The sequence below is a fragment of the Phoenix dactylifera genome, chromosome 14 (genome assembly GCF_051530095.1).
Source record: "Phoenix dactylifera cultivar Ajwa chromosome 14, Ajwa_hap1_PhDact_Kaust_v1.1, whole genome shotgun sequence".
In the NCBI taxonomy this organism is placed as follows: domain Eukaryota; kingdom Viridiplantae; phylum Streptophyta; class Magnoliopsida; order Arecales; family Arecaceae; genus Phoenix; species Phoenix dactylifera.
In genome coordinates, this window is record NC_143203.1 from 24,892,752 (window position 1) to 24,902,819 (window position 10,068).

Consider the following 10,068-nt stretch of genomic DNA (forward strand, 5'->3'; position numbering starts at 1 on the left):
ATTGTTATAACCCTTTATCTGATGTTACTACTGGAGTGACGATACGGGTGTTGTTATAGCCCATTATCATTATAACAACAATAACAACACATAAAGGGTTATAATAATAATAACGAACTTGGCGGAACCTTCTGTGTCGAGATAGGTTGCTCGACAGAACTGTCGCCTGCGTGACGACGCTTGGAGAACTCTGCTCAATTTCGAGAGCAGAATTAATGTCATATCGGTGCCTCGACTTCTTGATGCAGTAGATGAAAATGATGATGATGAATACGAGTAGTGGCAAGAGCAAGATGACAACTATGGCAGCTATTACGATGGTGGAATCTTGTTCAATAGTCGGTGATTAGATATTGCTGGCTTGAGCAACCATGGTGAAGGGAAGGAGGAGAAGAGAAAGGAGAGTTGTTGGAGAAGAAGAATGAGAAGATCTTTTAAAGATTGGAAAAATATTCGGTGATGTAGAAGAGTTTCTTGAGTTTCTTGCTTCCACATCAGTAACAATTGGTTATACCATGATGGGTGAAGCCACCAACCTTGATGCGTCTCTAACCATATAATAAGATTTCTTGCCATTCTTTGTGAATACAATGTGTTTAAGCCCTAATTTTAAGGGCTTTGATTAGCCTATGTAGCTAGAGGGAAGGGATCTAGAGGAGGTTTGATACCACCCAACCTCACTCAAATGTTTTTAATTAAGTTGCAGGCGGGGACTTGAATGGGCCAACACACTTGATCCTTGCAAGATTTTGTGCAAGAGTATCCAAACAAAAGAGACGAGATATCCTAGCAGAGACACATGCCATGTTGAATGACTTGTGATTATTGCATAAACATCATTAGATGATCTTGCCGCTAAAACTCGACCCGAAGGTAAAAGGTTGCTGGCGGATCCATGCGAGAAGAAAAAGATCTAATTTAAAGAAGAAGAGCTTGAAGGCCGGCGAGCTGATCCGACCGAAAGGGGTTTTAGAAAATAGCGGAGAAAAATAAAATATGGAATAATATAGATAGAGCATACCTGATACATTGAGTTGAGTTTCTCTTCTTTTGTTTTTTTTCATTGGTGAAGGGCTCAGGATTGACTCCAGAGTTTGGGCTCAAGTGTAGCGGGGATTCTCTTTGTCCATAAATCCAAATCCAATTAAAATAGCTCCCCTTCGGTGCCACCACGTATCAGTCCGCGGTTGGCTTGCCACCTTACTTAAAGCAAGGCGTTGGCACTCTTCAGACCATACGAAATTTTTGGACTTCTTGAAAATTTTGGAGAAAAGGAGACATCGCTCCGCTGACCGGACGACGAATCTTCTAAGAGTTGTCATCCGACCAGTGAGCTGCCACACTTCGTGGATTATTTTTGATGGTACTATTTTTTGTAATGTCCGAATTTTTTTGAGGTTAGCTTCAATTTTTTGTTGTGTCATCATGAAGTCAAAAAAAATTTACTGGGATGACTCCGGTCTCCGGAAGGCAATCATGCGACAGCTCCGCTGGAAGAAGTATCCTGAAGGCCCTTGGACGTCAAATCGGTACTCCTCCTCAGGTGCCAAGGGGTTTCGTGATTTGATTGGCAACTCCGTTTGGACTTTCAGTTCTAAGAAATCGAAGAGACGTCGACGGAGCGGACTCTGGGTTCGAGTGTTCGGACCGATATGCTGTTTCAACGGGCGTGATCACTCTATCACCTGCTTCTGCTAGGCTTCAAATTCCAGTTCTTGAAGTAACCACGACAACCACCCCAAATAAACTTCCCCAAGATTGGACCAAACTCATAAAAAAAGACTCCTTTTTTATTCTTATTTTTTGTCGACGACTGGGGAGGGAGCTGCCTGGATTTGTATTGGTTTCGTTCAAATTTTATATATCCATCTCTCTCCAATCCGAGTTTGGTTTGATCGAGATCGCGGGGTCTCTGGTTCCAAAAGCCTCCCAGAGTTGCAAGGTGTTGTAGATTCGACTCTATCCTTTGATGTTCTGGGCATTTGTTTTTCAACCAAAAAAAGTTATTTTTTTGATTTGAATTGCTGGCAAATAGCTATATAGGTCTAGTTGTTTCTTTTTCTACCACACCAAAAGAGTAGAAACCTCTTCCTCTAGGCTTGAGGATGCTGGTTTTCAATAAAGAAGGTTGCTTTGATTTGATATGGAATTGTGGTTTTTTCCCTCTGTTTTCTTCTGGTGTTTTTTTGAGTCTGTAATTATATTGGTTACTTGTTTCAGGACCATGGGTCATCACCATCGCCACCACCATGACCATGAGAAGGATAGCCCATTTGATGATCCCTTCTTGGCCTGCTGTTGCTGCCCCTGCTATCTTGCTACCTGTTTTTTAAGGGGGATTGGGAGGTGCCTGTTTGTGGCCTGCTACCCCTTCTTGCAGTGCTTTGGATTGGATGAATGCCGGCATCGCCACCATCATCACCACCACAGTCATTTCGCTTGATTTTATCTGGCAATTTAGTCTCACCGGCCATGGATTTGTTAATAAGCTTTAAATGTTCCAGAAGCTCTGTTTAATGCTGTGATCAGGCTTCTTGTGTGTTGATGATATGGGATTACATGAGCTGCTAATTTGGCGCATAAATTCAATAAGAAGGGATTCATGAGTCTTCTTCTGTGTTCTTACTTCAGTACATATGTGGCACTTTATATGTTTTGGGTTGCTGTATGAATTTCAATGTCATGCTTAGGTTTGTGGAACTCTGATATAGATGAAACAGCATAAACTTCATTCCCAGTAAGATCTACCGCGTCAACTTCAGACCTTCCAGGCTGCTGCTTTCTCGCTATTTTGAACTCATCTGGGAGTTCCATTAATTTTGCTACTGTCAACACTTGAATCTGAACCAAATCTTTGGGTCTCTTGACCCTTCCTTGTACCTTCTTACACTGATTCTCTCTTCTGGGGAATCATTTAGCTGCAACTTCTGATTCCATAATAAAAATTGGGTGGAGTAATCCTCCCTTTCATAAAAAATTAAGTCGTTAAAAATTCCAGAGCTCATTTACGTTCTTTCTCATCATGAAGTTTCCTGCCTCATTAATTATGTTAGTACTATGGGGCGAGTTAAATCTTTCACTATAATACAATGCATCATTTCATGGTTGTGTTGCGTCTTCCAGATTCCAGTTATATTCATGGCAAGCTTCTAAGGACTAATAAGTCATACTGCCTTCAGCCTTTATCTCCAAAATACCTCTGGTCTTTTATTACCACATCTTGGTCTGATATAGGAATTGGCAGTACGTATGATATGACCTTGGTTTTGGTCGAGCAAAAAAGGTCTTGCTCTGCGAAAAATTCCAAACAAGTAACAGCCTGGTGAAGATACTTTCAATACATCTTTTCATCATAATGAGTATTCCATACTGGATTCTACATAGAGTAGAAAAATTCTATGCAAATATGTCTCAGAAAAAACAGAATTCTAAAAAAAAAACAAAAACTTGCGCACACAATTTGAAACCAGGAGCTTTTTAGTTTACATATATAGTTTTTTCTTTTTCTGTGTGTCTTTATCTTTTCCTTCTGAATGGGTGCGTTATTGCTGTTCTAATTATCCACTTGTTTTAGCGGCTTTATCAGTTTTGATTTATTCGATGGCATCTTTTGATTTCAAGCAGGGTGAAAACTCCAGACAAAATAGAAATATCGGCGTAGTTATTGAAATATAACAGTGTGCCAGAGCATGACCTTCACTCTAAAATAAAAATAAAAAAGAAAAAGAGAAGCCATATCATGATACAAAAAAACCCTCAAACTCCAAGTAGTTATTTTGGCATACGAAAAACTATGTGCTTTTCCAAAGTCATTGCTTCTCATATGCACTTGCATGTTGCACTTAATTCAGATGAATGATGCCTAGAGTCCATACACTTGTTTTATTGCAGAGAATTCAGATCGTGAACTCTAGATTTCTTCTATTACACAATCGATGAGCATGCAGTCAATCCATCACACTTCTCTGCTAGGAATCAGACTTACACTTTCGCGGGCATAGGCACAGACATAGATATGCATAATAGAATGCATGTTTTGTCGTTCATTTTGCTCCTATCAGTGTGTCTGCAAGGAATCACAAAATAAACTAGAATTATTGTGGGGTGAGATTTATGTAAAAGAAACAGAATATTAATGAAATTTCTAATGCTAATAAATTATTTCTGATTTTTTCTAGTTTTATAAAGTTAAACAAGAATTGATCATCCACTGAATTCTATAGAGAGAATGCATAGCCGTCATTTAAAAGAGAAAAGGAAAAATGCAAGAAAAAAGAAAATCACCTCTTTGTTGCTGATCATTAATTACAATTTCCAGCTCTCTCAAGTCAGATCATCCTAGCACTGCTTCATGCAAAATAAGAACTTTCTTTTTCCTTTTAATGATTTTAAGCAAAACAAGAAGTTTGAGTGTACTTAAGATATAAGGATCTGTAGATTCATTGTCTAGCATTGAGTAGCAGAAGGGTTTCCTGTTGTCTCTATTGGTTAGGCCAAACTGAGTACATTCTCAGAAGTGCCTTCAACAAGGTTGCCACATCATCTGCAGGGAAAAATTGTGAGCTTACTTGACTATAGCTCTAGTGGTGATTTGCAGATTACTTTAGCTTTTGTAAGTAGCGTTGCTAAATGACCTTTAGGCAATCCTTGTTCTTTTGCTTCAGGAAAAAGCAATAGCGACAGAGAACGACTAGACTTTACTAGCTGAGTTTTATGAGATCAAACAATAGAAAGTCAGTTTTCAGGCCTTACTAAAAAGATGGAGGCACTGTTAAACTGGACACTTGAGTTTTCTGAACTGTTTTAAATAAAGAGACAGGTTATACAATGGAATGCTTATAAAATCCACTCAAATGGAGTATCATAATCTAGATACAATGGACTTCAGCAACCAAGAAGTTAAATCTCAAGAGTTAGTGGAAATAAAACTACGTAAGTGGCATCGTGAAATTGCCAAGTGTTAAACTTGAAGCAAAGTAACTGCAAAGCCTTCAAACATGAGCAACGTACATGATAAAACCTAAGAAAATGCTCATAATAGCGAACAATCACGAGAACATAGGTATGAGACATCTCTCTTCCACTCTACCCTATGGGCTTCTGACCTGCACTAGAAAGCATATGAGGAAAGAAGCTCCTAATGAAGAGTGAGTGCTAGATGCCTCTCCAAAGAACCCGCTCTCTCTCGAGTATATTTCTCTAGTGCTTATTGCCTCCGAAGTACATTGAGGACTAACACGATGCTCTATATAGATCACTGTATGTGGGATAAACATCAGTGATTAAGATCTCCCATTACAGACTGAATAGAGAATGAGATAATCCAGTCCACCCACTTGGGACTTTTCCATAACCCCATTGTGTTTTGTTTTTAAGCAATATCAGTCTTATCGTTGGGTTCAAAATTTCATACTCCTGTTGTGGTTGACTCATCGAGGCTGCTTCCTATTGGGCTGATTCCTATTTTTTTTTTTTTTTATGAGGGACCTATTGGGCTGACTCTTGGGATGCACTAAAGACTAAAGGATGGCATGTCCTCTTGTTGGAGAATAAAGGCAAAAGAATCGAAATTAATCATGTTACCCGAATTCAAGTTGAGGTAATTCCCTTATGTCTTTGAGATAGGATGCAAAGATTTCAAGGATGAAGATGTGATGATTCAACTTGCTTCATTGGAGATTATCTTTGGCATGCTTCCTTTGCAATTTTTACTTGGATGGTTGACAATGCTGCATATAACTTAAGATCATCATTTTAACTCACCATTAAAATGCAGTCGTAGATGGTTTTAAGCTAATTATACTTTTGTTCAATTGTCTATAAAGCATCCACCTGGTTATAAGTAATATAATGTGAGGATCGCCTATTTTAACAGCAGAAAAAGTTTGTTTCAATTTTCAAATCCGTGATTGTGATATAGTTCTGACAGGTCATTCCTCTTCTGAGGACTGCACCTAATCAAAACTTTGTATCTGATATAGTTGGTTCAGCAAATCTTTTGTATCTGATCATTCTTGTATACTGCTCTTCTTGTATATAGTTTTCAATCTCAATGAAAGCCGGGTAGTAGTCTTGCCTCCCTTGTCATAAAAAAAACAGTTTGATCCTTGACAAACTAACGCACTCCTCTGCATAAACACCCTTTTCAAGATTGGATCGATAAGTGGAAGAAACCCATTCTCTTTGTAATTCCTGTTTAAACATGTGATGTATGATGCGCAAATAGATGGACCATTCAAATTTGGAAGATCTGATCTTGCTCATTCACCGTAGAGGAAATGGTTTCTGGGGAGTACATTTAAGAATTCTTGCATCTTCAGTGTTTATATAAGTTATTTAGGGAGAGGGAATTGTGAGAATACTTTCGAATACAAGATGGTGTAGGAGAAAAGAGGATGGTTGTCACTGCGGCCACCTACAATGTTCTTGCTTAGAGTTGGAAGGAAGAAGATAAACTTTGATACGCTCAAAAACTTTTGGATCAGATGGCTTCTTCACGGTGTGAGTGATGAGGAATGGTCGAAGACTTTCAACATGGTTGGTAATATGAATGGGATTTGCTGCTAAATGCCTTGGATTAACAGTATTCAGCGGGAGTGGTAAAAATGGGACTGATAAATTAAGATTTATGTGCTCTAAAGCAAATGACTGTTGCTGCATGTGAGCTCAATGAGCAGACTGGTTCTACTTTCCTGAAAACCTCTTCAGGGACAAGCATGGCGACAGCGCCTGCGTTATGATGCAGACATGTTCAACTATTAATGATGAACATTGTCCTGGAGCTTTTGAATGATATGATTAAACACAGCAATGCCTTGGTATCCACTTATAGCAGGATTGTACAGAATCGGCCTTGTAAAAGAAGCAGTCATATGTTGCCCATTCTTATGAAAGAGGTTTAGCTCATTCTTATGAAAGATGTGCACCTCCATTTTCCAGTTATATATTCATGAACTTGCTATTAACCATTGCTGTTAAAGTTGGCAGATGGCATGGTTGTGCCAAAGTACTGTATCTTCAAGAGCCTTCTGCTTCCTTATCAAATGCAAGAACCAATGCACGTATTGAATATTTTTTCTTTTAAGGGAAGGGGAGGCCGAGCTACCCAGTTTATTGAATATGTAAGAAAAGTACATAGGCAAGAGAGGAATAAGTAACAACCAGTAAGAAAAAGTAGATGAAACAACCTGGCAGATAGTTAGGAGTTAAGATCAGCTTCCTGTTAGACTGGTCTTTGATTCAATTTAGCTTCCTATCAGAATGCTTCCTTCCTTTATTGTAAGGCTCCACCAAAAGAAGAAACAAAAACAATCCTTGAAAGGCAGCATACTATGCCATTAGGATTTCAGCAAAACCAAATGAAAGTACTTCAGTTGAACCACCACCTTGATAATGGCTGAAGCTCGAAACTTAGCAAATGACAGTAAGTAAAGTTTGAAGAATTATAGCTAAAGAAAACAAAATTGCAATTCCTCAGTTATTGAAGATGCACGTATTGAATATAATATAATATATGGAGTACGTTCTTATCTGTATAATATAATATGTTCCTATACATGTCCATGCCATTAGGCTACGATAGCAAAACCATTTCTTTGAACTAGTCCAAATACAAGTTCAATCCTTGCATAAATAGTAGGCAAGAAAAGAGCAACTTGCATTGGGTGTGCACCTATCATTCGGACCCATTTTCAACTACCATCCACTCTGCCTGCCAAACATATTTCTAAGGCTATACGTTGTCCTATCTTACAATCTCTCGGACATGACACTATGCTCAAATAGAGTTTTTTTTTTTTTAATAGGCAGGGGATATGTACCAAAATTGGTTTGTTGAGCTGATGCACGACAAGGCTCATTTTGTATGAGGGCTTAAAAAGTCTTACACCTGGAACTTTTATTGGTGTCGGCCACTGAAATAGAAGAGCATGACGGGAGGCGAATAGGGCAGCAGACTGGGTCGCCTCCTTCGTCGCCCGGCACTCCGGGGAGTTTCTTTGAACATCTATAAGAGATATTTTCTCCTTTTTGTACTATTTACTTTCTCGTGATCTGGCAGGATGTACTCACTTTAAAGCTATATAATTTGCAATTTTGACCAAAAAAAAAAAGAGCATGGCGGTATCCAAAAGTTGTTTCAATGGATTGCTCAATATGGACAACAAGTTAGCTCTTTTTGTTGAGCTAAAATTATATCATTTATTTTTTTTGATTTTTCTCTACTTTTCTATTTTTGTAACTGCTTTTGTTTCTGTCATACTGCCTCATTCTAATTAAATCTTTATTGATTAGATGTTGTAACTCTTTCTTTTCTTCTTCTATAATTACTTTTAGCTTTCAGTAAAAGCTTGGTGGCTGCTTTATCCACCTTTTTTATTATTATAAAAAAAACTTTCCCCTTGCATCTTCCACACCCCACCCCTCAATAGAAAAACACGCAGTGTCTATATATATATATATATATGGAGGAAGTGTATATATATTGGAATGAGTCCCATTCCAAGATAACTATCAAGATTTCATCTGAATCAAGTTTTCATGTTTTAAATTTTGAAGTATAATTCCAAGACAACCATCAAGATTTCATCCGAATCAAGTTTTTATGTTTTAAATTTTGTAAGATATTTTTTTCTAAATATGATGAGAGAAACCTTGGCAAAACCATCACCATCATTTATTATCGTCACCTATCCCCATGCCTCTTTGTGCAAAAATCAATATTTAGGTAATTTCTTTTTATTAATTCATTCATCCGAATTCGTTTAAGGTCTAAATCTTCCTTTAATCTTATTCTTTTTAATAGATTTCAAAGTGGTCTATAATAAAAAAAAAGTTAAAAGTGCATGAACTAAGTTGGATCATTCCCTAACACCAACGGTTGCCCATGCCACGGTTTGCTCAGCAATTACCATACAGCTCACGGGGCCGCCAATTCGAGAACCCACAGCATTTACGTGGGAAAATATTATTGGCATGACACGTGTATGGCTTGTGGCCTGCTTGAGTAGAAATGTTACAGGGCCCACCACATAACCCTAGGCCGCTCACACCAGTCTATAATGTGCACAGCCAGAGAAATCCAAAGAGAGAATACTTTCAAAAAATGGAAAAACAGATACATACCGAGTCCAAAGAATATCATCAGAGTGGTGCGCGGTAAAGAAGGCGATCCAGTCTGCGATCCTATTCACCTTCTGATGGACATGCTCGATCTAGATGGCAGCGCACTCATCCAAAAGTCTTCAAATGTTGGCTAACAACGGATGATCTAGCTCTCCCAATCTCTTCTGCCGAATTTGCTCAATAAGCTCTACTGAGTCATCCTCTAAGATGGCGTTTTCAGCCCTAAACACTCGCTTGCATGGGAGATGCCCATCCATATTGTCATGAGTTTTGCCCCAGGAACGCTACACTTCTTAAAACGGTGGTAGGTGGCGTGGCTGCTATTGGGGAAAGGACGAATCTCCCTTGACACGTTGCAATTGGCTTGGCTTGGTACCGCAATTGGGCCCCGCAGCACTTCTAGTTTCATTCCCGTTACTGACACGTGCAAGTTCATTCTTCGTTTTATTATTTCTCTCTCGTCGCCATTCGTTGGAGTGCTCAAACGGTAGTCCATCGCCCCAGTATTTTAATTTTAAAAAAATATATATTCTGACAAAAAAATATAAAAAACATATATTTTAATTTATTGCTCAGCACTAATCACGTGCATGAGAAACGTGAGCGGCTGCTATGTTGAAATGGGGATCTCTTTTATCGATACACTCTTGATGATAAATGAACTATCTTTTATTTTTTATTGCTTCATGTTTATTTCTCTTCTAACAAAAACAAAAGACAAATAACAAAGTTAAAATAGGTACAAATAAAAAGAATTTATTTACAAAATATTTTTTATTAGTTAACCAGACTTGTCATGGTCAAATCCCTCTATTTAGTTTTTAGCATATTATCAACAAGGTAAGACCTCTATTTCTCTCTCAAAAAAATTATATTCACCTAAATATATTAAAATATTTTTATTAAATTTAATTAAACATTATATAGATAATATATATAAGATTT

The 10,068-nt window shown here is 38.0% G+C and overlaps 1 long non-coding RNA gene across 1 annotated transcript; it reads left to right on the forward strand.

The window, feature by feature from the left end:
* The first annotated feature begins 1,801 nt into the window (after positions 1-1,801).
* On the forward strand, positions 1,802-2,325 carry LOC103708910 (uncharacterized). Its single transcript, XR_604371.5, has 2 exons — positions 1,802-1,942; positions 2,221-2,325. It is a non-coding gene; the product is annotated as an uncharacterized LOC103708910 (long non-coding RNA).
* Positions 2,326-10,068: the final 7,743 nt, after the last annotated feature.